General features: G+C 32.7%; 1 protein-coding gene across 1 annotated transcript in view; it reads right to left on the reverse strand.

Moving 5' to 3' along the window:
* Positions 1-13,427, reverse strand: part of LOC131843569 (uncharacterized) — a 54,568-nt gene that overhangs the window by 25,796 nt on the left and 15,345 nt on the right. The window lies entirely within an intron of this gene.

The raw sequence follows: 13,427 nt of genomic DNA on the forward strand, positions 1-13,427 counted from the left end.
TGCAATATAGTCGGTAATCCGGGGAGCGTTGCATTGGACACGCCTGCTTCCCCTAGCACTAGGCGTAGGAACCATTCTGAACCATTCAGGACATAACCAGGAAATGAAAATATTACGAGGTATTTTTAGTAGTTACAGGGTTAATTGTAAAGGGTATACTAAGCCGAAAGCCAGTAATACTATTAATAATACTGCTGCTGAACAACTATTCCAAATTGGAACTTTTTGCGTGGACACTTTTTTGGTCTAAACGTATTATTTTTAGGAGGATTCTACAAAACTTTTGGTTTTGATTGTATATTGTTAGACAGATTGTATCCCGAACAGATTGTAGTGTTAGCAATACTGTTTGCGACAATGACTGTTTGGAATCCGGTTACTGATTTAGCTTTTACTTCGTGTTTCCATTTGGGCTAACAAGAATGGAATCATTTAGGTGCCAAAGAGTATTTTGTTCCTTGGGTGCCAACATCGACCGGAGATAGACATAATTATTTTATTAGATATAATATCGTTTATTTCTCGGTATACAAAATATTATTTTCAAATTATTCAATATATTATTAAATCTGAATTTTAACATGATACTCGTATAGCGTCAACCGCTAGCGCAAGCGGAAGCAGTATTCCATAATCATCCATTAAAAAAAATACATACAATAGGTGTATAGATTTATTTGGATTTTTATCCACAATGTTTAGACACCCTAATTGTGTGGGAGTGGTATGCAAATACGGGCGCTCCCCTCGATAGGGGATATTCTATTTTATAGTTGCGCGCTGCCCTTTGTTCGTACAATGAATTATTATTAGTTTCCGTGTTTCCACACCTATATCCTGGGTATCATGAATCATACTTTAATCGACTTTAAAAAGTAAAATCTTCCTATTTTAATTATTTGTAATCATATATTCATCATTCTGTATTATATGAAATTCAAGAAACAACTTTGACTCCACATTGTATGGTACACAGTCGTACGTAGCACAAAAAAGAGGCAAAAGTACTATACTAGTATTATACAATTAAAGATTTCTGTTTATTAGGTTAACGCGTCAATTCTTCGGAACTACTGGTGTGAATTGAAAAAAAAATAGTGTTGGATAGCCCTTTTATTGAACAAAATATTATATTATTCTACTACCGATTGGAGACGAGCATTATTGTAAGAAGTTGCAAAAAACAGGGTTTCTAAACCTCCCTAACAATCCAGCTCTCAATTCAGCTAGTGTCTCATTTTTAGTTTTATTTATCCTTATAGACAATACAAGGAATCTAAAAGCCCATACAGCCTTTGTCTTTTGTATCATTTCTGTATTTAAACAAGTTTTTTTTGTCAGACATCTACTCATCCTTATAAATGCACATTAATTTGTCAATTAGAGCTAGTGTATCATATGAATTGATGATTTTGACGTACGGAAATTGGTTGCAAATAGTCCCGTTAGCGTACGTTCTAGCAGGGTTGCTCACCTAAAACAATATACAATCGCACGAAAAAAAATAGAAAATCTCGTATTTGTTTAATTTCAGTACATCAATATCTAGCATACTTTATGTGCCTTCTCCTATTAGAGATTGACGAACATCATGGCGATATTAACAATTTTTTTGTCTGTAAATAAATATAAACAAACAACTTGTACGATAATGAAAATGTCCTAGTACTGTAAGCCAAGCGAAGGGGCTATAGCGGGCTGATACCGCCGTAGTCTAGTAGTAGTGGACTGACACTCGATCCTGCAACTCCAGCAATAGGCGCTTTGTCGGGATACCTTCGAGTTTTTAATGAGCAGGAGTCTCACAGTACCGGCTTGCCTCCGTGATCCGTGATAAAAATTAATGAAAAAACCCGCATGTTAGTTTTTTTAATGAGTAATGGGGGGTTCCTGATAACCAGCGCTGTATAGGTGCACCTCATTGAGATTGTACTTATATCAGCAACAGCTGAGGTTTGCCTCAGCTGTTTTGCTGATCAGTCAGCTGGCAATAGGATTTGCCGTATTGCCAAGTTTGTATGTTATTTTTTAATTCCTTATTTCTAAATTGTGAGTTACGTTGGAAATAAATGAATTATCAAACTCAGTACTGTAAGCCAAAACTCTAGTATTTGTACGAGAATTCTGGTAATGTTGGCATCCCTGCTCACTAGACATAAGTGTACTGTGTGTCATACTAATACCAATATTTACATTTGACGGCGACAGTGCGTGATTCAATTCAATAAAACAGTACAATCAGTGGGGCGCGGTACGTGCGGACTAGTGTCTATCGACTAGCGGTTGCATAAAAGCTTATTTATATTATTGCCAGAATAACGTATACCCCAGTCTAAAACAACAAATTAATGAAAATTCTTTATTGTTCCTCTCATAGACAACATACATTATTTTCACTATTAACATAACTATAATATCTGATTTCTTGTAAGTCATTTTGTATAGGTCTAGGTGTTTTCTATATATAGGTATATAACAAATACAAAAAATCCTATCAATTGTTTAGTACCCATAACACAAGTTCTGCTTAGTTTGGGACTAGATGGCGATGTGTAAACTGTCCACGTATATTATTATTATGATTTAATATATAAAACATTAAATATATTACAGTTAATCTAATGTACGTATATATAGTAGTCATATAGCTGAATGAAGCTATGTGCTCATACTTCTGAGCACTAAACAAATATCCCTTGGATGCCTACTGTTGATTGAGTTTAACCACAGATACATAATATAACACTTAACTACTTTAATATTCGTTTGACAGACCCGCAGTTTGAGCACTATAAATGTTTAGCTTAAGGCTTATTGTAAATTAGCTATACAGTGCATATATATTTGTATGTAGTAGTACACTATATACGAACGCAAAGGAATTTAACTTTTTTTACTAGTATAAATAGAATTTCTAACATAAAAGTAGCATAAGTTACTCTTTATATCATTAGTTATCTGCGAGTGTAAATCCCGTTATCATCGGTCCAGCCGTTTCAGAGATTAGCAAGAACAAACAGATAGACCGACAAAAATTTATTTTTGACAAAGTAGGTACCGTCTGCATATGGAAGTATTTCCATATATCTGCATTTAGTGATAAAGAATTAATTTATTAATTATATGTATAGATAAAGTGAGAGCACGATTCCATTATCTACCATAAAAAAATTAAATTCACATGAGCTATTTAGAAAACAAATCCTAATGGTATATAAATAAAAACGTTACATTTAAATTAGCGTTATCAACACTTCCGTCTGAGAAAAATAATATTTACGTAATTTACTGGTGCGGAAGCTACGATGTTACTACTATTATCTTTGACATAGTATTTAGTATGTCAATAAGACAGTTATACCACAGATAACATAATATTACATAGTTATACTAAACAATCAACAGCTTATATACTGTTCAAATGTAAAATATGACAATTAACTTTTAGCGTCATATATACATATATATAAAAACTATTATTAGGCAACACTATCAACCTAATAGAACCTATAACAATAATAATTTACATATTAATGATATACAGATTTAAAAGTTATAAACATTCTAGCAAAGCTGGGGCGTGCCACTAGTTCATATAATAACACGCCCTAATTTTTTAGATAAGAACATTAGTAACTGACTTTCGCAAAGTCTGATATTCTTTATTTTATGTACGTCGTTAAAGTAACATTCAGACAGTATTGTAAACAATTTGATATACAGACTCCACGTTGAGTCATTCCATGGAATCCACAGGAGGCATAAATAACACGCTCATCCAATTACAGACAGAATAATGGTGGGCTAAATTTAGAGTTGCCAGTCGACTTTATTCCATTTTCGGATAAGTATTCTTACAAGACAAGGGTGGGAAGCTGTCTATCAGTGTTAAAACCAACATGACACTTCATAAATACACGTGTGGGTTGTTTTAGGATATTGTTATATTCATTGACTGGTAGTATTGATGAAGTAAGAGACAGGAATACCAGAATAATGACTCTAAAATTCGAAGTCTAAAGAACTACATCCAATATTGTGATAAGGATGGGCAATGCGCATCTGACACCCCTGGTGTTTCAGGCGATCATAGACAACGGTAACCATTTACTATAAAAAGTAATTAAAAAAAACATCTATAGAGAATAAAAAAATTAACTAAAAAAAAGATTAATAAATAAAATCCAGTTCCCATGTATGGTACTATCTCTTAAGTTAGGAAAATATTTTTTTTATGTATAAAATCCCTAGATTTTAGAACCCGCCCCTGAGAAGCAGTCAACCTCTTACCCCGGGGGTTGTTGCTCCCGGAGTTGAGTTGAGGAAAGGGGCTCGTTCCAAAGCTCGTTCCCAACCTCGTTCTCAATGGGTGATGAAGATAGTGTCAGTCAGTCAATCTGCTATCAATAGGCTGTATGATTATGCACATTCCTGGCATAAAAAAGAAATAGTAAAAATATTCATTAGGATTTAGAGTCATTTGGATGGAGTAGTTAAAGGTATTTTAATATTAATGGTTAAAGTATCTGTTAAATCATATTTATTGAGCAATACTCACTAAATGATTACTTAAATGACAAACGTGCATGGCAATAGTGTTTCATGCATTTTCATATAATGTTAGATATAGATATAAGTAAACAATATAAATATACTGGCTTTTAAAAAAACTTCAGTTGAGTTTCTTGCCAGCTCGTCTTAATTGAATCTCTATATTGAACGGGACAGTAGGAAAAAAATATTGGTACAAAAACTTGACATTCATATGCGTCTAAATTGTCCTACATGAATAAATTATTTTTGATTTTGATTATGAGAATTTCTAAAATAACTTTAGGTTATTCAAAAGTATCAGCGAACTTAGTCCAAATGACTATAATAAGATATTCTTCAGATTTAAATTCATTCGTCCATATGGAGGCAATGACGTTATGATAAATACGACACTTGACAAGTCCTCATTTCGCTGAGTATATGTAAATTTAACGTAAGAAGTCTACCGGTCGACTCTCCTTTTTTGCTAACACATAAAATGTGTTAGATTTTTTGTGTGAATTTTGTGTGCTAACACACAAAATTTTGTGTGTAGGTCAGATTCGATAACACGATCTATAGCCAAACTTCAAATGTTAAATATTATTTATTATAAAATAGTCCAGTCGCATCGAATACCATTATGGCGGATTTATATAAAGTACTCAGTAGAATACATTCAAACTTTAATTCAAATTTACCATTTTACAATAGTTTCCTAGATTATTAATAGCGTATACTCTATATAAATCAGCTCATCAATTGATACCTGTCGTCAGTGCCGTGACCATAGAAACAATTTATATCTTTAATTTTATAAGTATTTTATTCCATAGGGTACTTATAATATGGGCCACAAAATAATGCAAAGAATGTCTACGACTGCCTATAAAAATTTCAATCAAAAACTCTATTTTACTAATAGAGCTTTTGAATTTTTTATAGGAGATTAAAGCGGAGCGTAAGATTTAAGTAAGAGTCAAATTAAGCAAAGGATGTTACTGATGTTACTCATTCCTTTATCATTCACGGGGACCGGGGGGGGGAGGGGGGGGGGGGAAGGTAATTCTTCAATTCATCATCATTACCAAACAACGCTATCTAGCTCAGAATAGCAAAGTAGGCTATAGATATTAATAAATAATCCATCTACCGTTCTGTACGATGGTACAGACGATACAGTATTTACTACGTAAGTGATGGTCAGTTTTAAAAGAGAAAGTTGCCGTCCTAGCCATATGGTTGATCATACTATGCACTTGTAGTGAGAGGAACGTTGCGGTATTATTAGAATTCCATAGACAAATTACTTAAACCTTTATAATTTCATTGTACTTGCGTCCAACCAGTTCTTTGTATGGTTAATCCTATAATTTGGTCCAATATTTAATAAAACCATAATAGGGTTCTTCTCAGACTCGTCTCGTCTTGCAAGACTTTAGTCCAAGAAAAAGATAATATAATACTAATACCCTTGAAAAATTCACACAGCGCCATTTAGTCCAAGTTAAGCAGAGCTTGTGTGAGTTATGGGTACTAGACATATGATATAAATACTTATATAATAATATACGTAGAAAACATTCAGATCGATTCAAACAATATTTATGTATTCATATGTTTGCACCGTGCGAGGAGTCGAAACCACGAGCATCGGAAGCAAAGCGGTGTGCTAAACTGCTAGACCACTAACGCCGTCAAATCACAGTCAAGTCAGCCAGACAATATAGAGAAATAGATATAAAAACACTCCTTTTCCTTTTGATCAATTTAGTTGGATTATTAACTTAGAAACAACAAGAAATTTGATACCAGGCCTACATCCAAACAGTCTAACTTAAGTGGCATTGCAATGCATACTACGTACAACAACTAGACTATAAATTGGATCCAACTTGTAATGATAGATACCATGTAACGGTAGGCATGCGATAAACGCAACGCAATGAGAATACATTCTCAAACCTACTTGACGGTATTTCAGATTGTGAAATTGAACAACTTTGTGCACTGACCACGGGGCCCTATTCACGAGTATGCGAGACTCTCGCTTAGCCGGTTTTTTTATTATCGCGCTGATCTCGATCTTTAGTTACAAAGTTGAGACAGGATGTAGGGAGGCCTTTCCTGGAAATCAGAAGATCATGCACATGATTCTGCTAAATCACATATCGTGGGCAGAGGACTGCTAGTAATGTGGACTAAGAACCTCATTTCAAACAATATATCATGTTTGATTGACCTCCACGTAATTCCCCCTGGAAACCATCGTGATAAATTCCCGGTGAATTTGTCACGATGGGCTAACTGATCTGACCTCATGCTCATTTTAGCATCCGCCACTGGTGCTTCGCTAGCGTAAACCGTTAGTGCAGGGACCTGCAGGGTGCACTAGTATAAAAAATTATAATACATAATCAGCTTCGTATGGATGCCGGTACTGTAGGGAAGCATGATTTTTGGAAAATAAAATAAGCCCATCTTACTGATAATGTAATCTACAGGCGAAAGAATCTTTACCGAAATATAATGAGTCTGCGTTCCAAATGAGTGATAGAATAAAAAAATACGACTATTTAAAAGTGTTTTTATTAAGTTTGTTTGAATAAAGATTATTTCTATTTCTATATGTGGCTATGCTTCTTATAAAGGTCCACTTTTTCTTAGAAAAACGAGAGGGGATTTCGAACACAAGCAAGTACAGGCGTTCTGAATAGTCGAACATTACAAATTACGGTAGTGTTTACAATTTCGTGTTTGCAGACTGCAATATACAAGTAGGTGCAAAAAATATGGGAAAATAATCACTAACTCGCACTACTTTACTAATTTAGCCGAATAATTGAATAGTTTAACGAATGTGACAATATTACGTTTCATTTTATTACTGGACCTTTACAAGTACGGACTGAATGTGTATTTACTATAATTGTAGGTACAAGAGCGTACACATTATGTTAAAAAAAATAAGGTGAAGAAGTGAATACAATGACGTTAATTTCTAATTATTATATAATGTATAAGTTTTCTATACATAAAAACAAATTCGTTCAAATTTAAAAGTAATCCTCAAAATATTACTGACGATTAAGAAACCCTGCTTTGAGTTATTATATACCAATACCGAATTATTAGGAGTCTAGTCCTCTGTTCTGTCTTTTAGATCCCAGATCAAGTCTGATTGCTCTATAAACAATAATATTATCAAAGTATAAGAAATCCTTGCGTAGTAATTGTAATCTATAAGTTAAAACGTCACTATATTTAAAATATCAATGACTATATACCTATAATGTAGAGCAACTACATGAATATATACATATATGTATAGAATTTTAGATGTGTGTGTTTATGCCCAAAAAAAAATTATTGATAATATATTTTTATTAGGTTATATTTTAAAAATATTAATAAGAATTTAAATGTGTCAAACTTAATGGATACCACGTAATTTTCCTAAAAAGCGATCCAAACTTTTTCCTTCACGTATTAATGTTATGTTTATAAACGATGAAAATTTGGAGTGTATTGATTTGTCCTTATTTCTGCTCTATTACTATACTTTACTAAAATATTCCGACTTTCCCAAACTCAAATACTAAAACTACTGTACCCTCGCGAAATTCCGGGAACGGAAAACAACGGGTTCCACGAAGGCAACACCACTACTCTACTCCCTGAAATTCCAAGAACTCGTAACGTTGGCAAACTCACAGTAAACAGTTAATAAATAGATAAAAATCAATCATGTGAGACGGGAAGTTTTTAGCTTTTATTGGTTTCCGATTGAGCAGCCGCGACTCCAGGTGAATGACCAGCCATGGCCGCGTCGCGGCCTACTGAGGTCACACTCAGTGTTGCCATATGACTGTCTGGTACTCCCCGCCAATCACTTTGTCGTTTGTCGACAATAACCCCCAAAATGTAGGTATTCCCCAAGAAGAAAGAAAGTCTGTATTCTGACGACCTTTTTTGGCTGCTTCACCAATTTTTTTTTCGGTTCACAAAATTGTAGGTATTATTTTTTAAAGTGCCTTCAATAAGTTTGGAAAGTGTTAACTTTTTTTTAGCCGCTTGTTCTACTTGTTCGTTTTAGGCAAAAGGCTTGTGTTTTTGTTCCCATAAATACCCCAAATCTCTCCCATTACCAAAAATCCCCTCAAATTTGGGAAGAAAACACCCAAGCTGGCATCACTAGTCATACTGCAATACTTGTATATCTAAATAGCTTCACCTACTAACAACTCGATCTGACTAGTTTGTCGTGTACAATTTGGCAATACTGGGCGACCTCGGTGGTCTAGCGGTTTATTTTTCGATAGCCATCGGTTCGATCCCCGCGCAATACATATTTGGAGTATGTCTATTATTGTTATGTATGTATTTACTAAAATAATTATTTTTTCTACCAATTATACAACTACCATAAATACAAGCACTACTTTCTCGGATTAATTTGGTTTGTTAACCTCATTTCCATCACCGAAGTATTAGTTAGACATATAAATTGACACACATTTTGTATGATATTGGTATCGGCCATATTCGAACTCATGACCTTTCGGCTTAAGTCATAGAGTAATCACTAGGTTCCAACGGTTTTTATGAGACATTAGATATGATAATTTATTTTTCAACAACTTTACAGTCTATTAAACTCAACATTGCTAATTGAGGCAAGAAAGTGGACGTAACAGCATTGTGATATGACCTAAAGGAGGTGCTTGCATTCACTATTTCACACTCGTGTAGGTTATCGATTAATATATTGAATACAGCAATCGATTTTTTGATTACATTCATATCTATTATTCTTTTCAATATTAATAGACTATACAGATAAGATACGAATAACCTGTTACGATTAGAAATGTAATCTTGATTTCATTAGAAACACTGAACTTTCTCATAAATTTGACAATGAACTTTTATACTACACTTCCTTGTGAATAGGACCGTCGCAAAAATTATCGACGCGAGATAACTTCAATTACTTTCGACACTTAAAATAGGGTTTAAAAGAAATATCACTCATGCGCCAAAATTATATTATTTTGTTTTTAAAATGGCTAGAGGTTAAATTGCATTAAAATATTCTTGTGAATAACTAGATCTGTTTCTTGTTCAGAGTTTTGTTCTTTTTAATATTTGTAACTAATAATATAATATAATACCAATATTTAATATCTCTATACAATTCCCACAGCGCCATCGAATCCCAAGGTAAGTAGAGCTTGTGTGGTTGAGATAGAAATACATAGATACATTTTTTTTGTAAAAACATACATAATATACATAAAAAACAACCAGAGTATACAAGCAATCTTACTCATGAATACAAATGTGTATACCGTGCGAGGAACCGAACCCGCGACCACCGGAAGTAAGGCGGTGTGTTAAATCATTAGCCCACTGAGCTCAGAGATAAGAGCCATAGCAACATCAACTGTCCACCCTAATACAGATATTCAGTTGAATACCAGTCACTGTTTAATGTATTGTAATATATGTACACAACAATATTGGGCAATTTCTACAGTTCCGTTATGGAATTATTAAACTTAAACCGTATTTACATTATTGCATAAAGAAAAAACTGCAACAAATTCTGTGAACATTGTAACTGACAGTTTTGACTGCTCGAATCTCCGTTTACTTTCTCCTCCATCGAGGCAGAGGCACTGGAACCTGTTTCGATGTGGTCGAACAGTTGGTTTGCTAAAATGAGATGCCAAAAAGAACTAGGCTCAAATACTCTGTATCTATTTACTGTAAGGAATTATAAGACAAACATGTCTTTTATAAATAGAGATAGTAATAATCTTTATTCACATATACAACATTTTTGTAATAGTCATGTATATATTATTTTAGATACTCATTCGAAAAGCAGACCCATCACAAGAAGAACGAGCAAGGTGTGAGCAACACCTAAAACCAATAAATAAATGTTGTTCAGCATTACATTTTTATTATATTATTAAAAATTTCGTAAGTTATGAATAAAAGTAGCTGTTTTCTTTAATCTCTCCTCTAAAACAAGAAATTAATTAAGTATAAGAAGGGCATAAGCTACTTGTGATAACGAAAATATAACTTCACTTATTCTACGCAGACATCAGTTCATGCTCGCTAGTGTAATATACAATAATCCTCAATTGGTGTTCCGCCAGCGTTATACCTTAAGCGCAGGCGGATGCACCATACCATTATCATCCATTAAAAAATTTTATACAATAGTGTGGTCCCTACAAGTGCGGCGAGCGACGCACTTCGCTACTAACGTTGTACGATACAACAGCGTTACATCGTCCCCCGGCGTGTTTATGTTGCAGTCATTATTTAATTCAACTAATATTATCAGTATGGTTTGATATTTTATTGGAATAACTTAAAAAACCTTACGCTATTAGAACGCTGCATTATCGGAAAAACATGCACTGAATTTTATATATCTATACATCATCAATTTTTTCATTCAAAATCATATAACGACAAAATAGTTTTGGATTCAGTTTTTTTTTATATATTTATACAATCTATACAAATCAATAAAACTGAAGTATCTGTTTTAAATTTTAAATTAACAGCTTTCACTAAATGCCTACGATAGAATATACAAACATCAAAAAATTAATTCAGAAATTTTCTGTCTGTTCGTTTCTTGCTAATCTCTGAAACGGTTGAACCGATATTCACAGAACTTTCACTTGCAAATACCTAATAAAAAGCGTAAATTAGACTACTTTAAATCAAATATTTCATTTCATATAATAAGATAAAGTTAAATTCTATGCGGACGATGTTCCGGCTAACAGCTCGTTAAAAATAATTACAGATTCTTGCTGCGATGGAAGGGTCAGTGTCGTTAATGCTTCAATAAAAAAAAGTATATACATACATACATACTTTAATATAGTTACCAGTTAATGATTTCTTAACAGAACGGTACCTTACCACATTCAGTAATGGTATAATTATTGTTGTTAATTTTCGATTAGTATCCGTTTATTGACGATAACTAAATTACTTACCACTTCTACTAAATTTAACATAAGTAGTAACTACTAGGTATATTCCACTAACCATATTGCAATTGGCACGAAATTGGGAGTAGGTGATTAATTACTTTATTTATAATATCTAATATCAAACATATTATGTTTTTATGACGTATTGTTATTAATTGTATTGTGTACGTATTTAATTACTGTAATTTTATTTATTAATATATTTTTAATTTCTTTCAGGGACTTTTATATAAACTTTAGTACATGCCAGTCCGTATCCTAAAACTAATTACTACATTATCTCACCAGTGAGCAAAGTGCCTCAACCGCACCACCTGAAGGATCGGCTAAAACGCTTTGTATGGCACCAACATCTAATATATTTATTTTATTGTCTGACATTATTCTATGTCGTAGACTTTCGTAGTAATATAATTGTAATGAAATTGAATATTAATTGAAAAATAAATAATATTCAATTGAATATAAAGATATAAATATTATTTGACTTGCCATATATAAGATTTTTACATTGATTATAAACGAAATATGAATATGAATATTCATATTATATGATTCCTCCCCTAGAAAAATACAATTGCACTGTAAAAATGATCGCACGGTATAACCTTGTTATTGTAGAGGGAACAAAACATATCCTTGGCTCGCACTTGTGCAAATAACTGTTATCAAATATCGCTTATTGATCACAGTTGAGGCGAACCGACGATTTTACTAACGCAATACTCGTACGTCACAAATTAAACGAGACAATAGAATGACTAACCATAGACCGGGCTAAATTTCCCGCCAAAATTATAAAAATAAACGGCAACACGGCTAGTGTCTTGCCAAAAGAAGAAAAAAAATAAACTGCATGTAATTAGTATAGAATAATCAAAATTTGATGACTGTCATATGTTGTAGAATAAAAAAAATATGTTCTAATTTGTTTGCTAAAGTAGAATAAATCTAAAAACGACTAAGACGTCTCTTATATATACAAATAAAAATGATCTTAGTCTGTCTAAAAACGCCATGTATAACTGGGGACGTAATGTTTTCAATTATGCGTTGCCAATATCAAATTTAGATCGTAACATAAAATATTCATCAACGTTCTTGTCTGGAAATCAATTCTATGACATAAACGTTAATTTACAGACTTTTATGTAAATTTAGAGACAATTTAATCTAACATCCATTTCAGTTATCTCATGCAAAATTCCAAATTGACTTGTCACAAAACTAAGAATTTGTGTTGCTGATTTATGCATTACTCTGGATTCTCTATCTATTGCTAAAAACTGCATTAAAATCCGTTGCATAGTTTAAAAGATCTAAGCGAACAGACGGCGGAAGCCACTTAATTTTATACTGCGTAAATTCTAATTTTAAGGATACGAAAGTGAAATCGTATATTACGTTTGCAAGATTTGAATTGAAAATTAGTTGAAAAAATTGAAATTATCAATTGAAATTTGAAACCTAATGGTTATGTATTAAAAATTAATATTTGCGTAATATTTATTTCATAATATGCATATTCATTTCCATTTATTCATATGTGAAGCTGTAAAAGTCTACTACTACCTACAGACGCCATGTGCCTTAAGGTTACATTTTTTTTTGTTATTACTAACATAGCATAAGTTGTTATTAAGTTCTTACTTAAAAAATGGAACATGTTGTATGAAAATAAATTATTATTATTAATATTTCAAGAAAAAAACATTTGTAGCATAGACTGGCTTCAAAATTATCTGCAAAGTGGTTAGGTCGTGAATATTTTTTTAATTCGTAATAACCTACATACAGTCATTTCAATTAGCATACATATAAATACGTTTATGATTATCGACATAATTACAGATACAAAACAAG

The sequence above is a fragment of the Achroia grisella genome, unplaced genomic scaffold (assembly GCF_030625045.1).
Source record: "Achroia grisella isolate CSIRO2021 unplaced genomic scaffold, CSIRO_AGI_Agris_v1 utg319, whole genome shotgun sequence".
NCBI lineage: Eukaryota > Metazoa > Arthropoda > Insecta > Lepidoptera > Pyralidae > Achroia > Achroia grisella.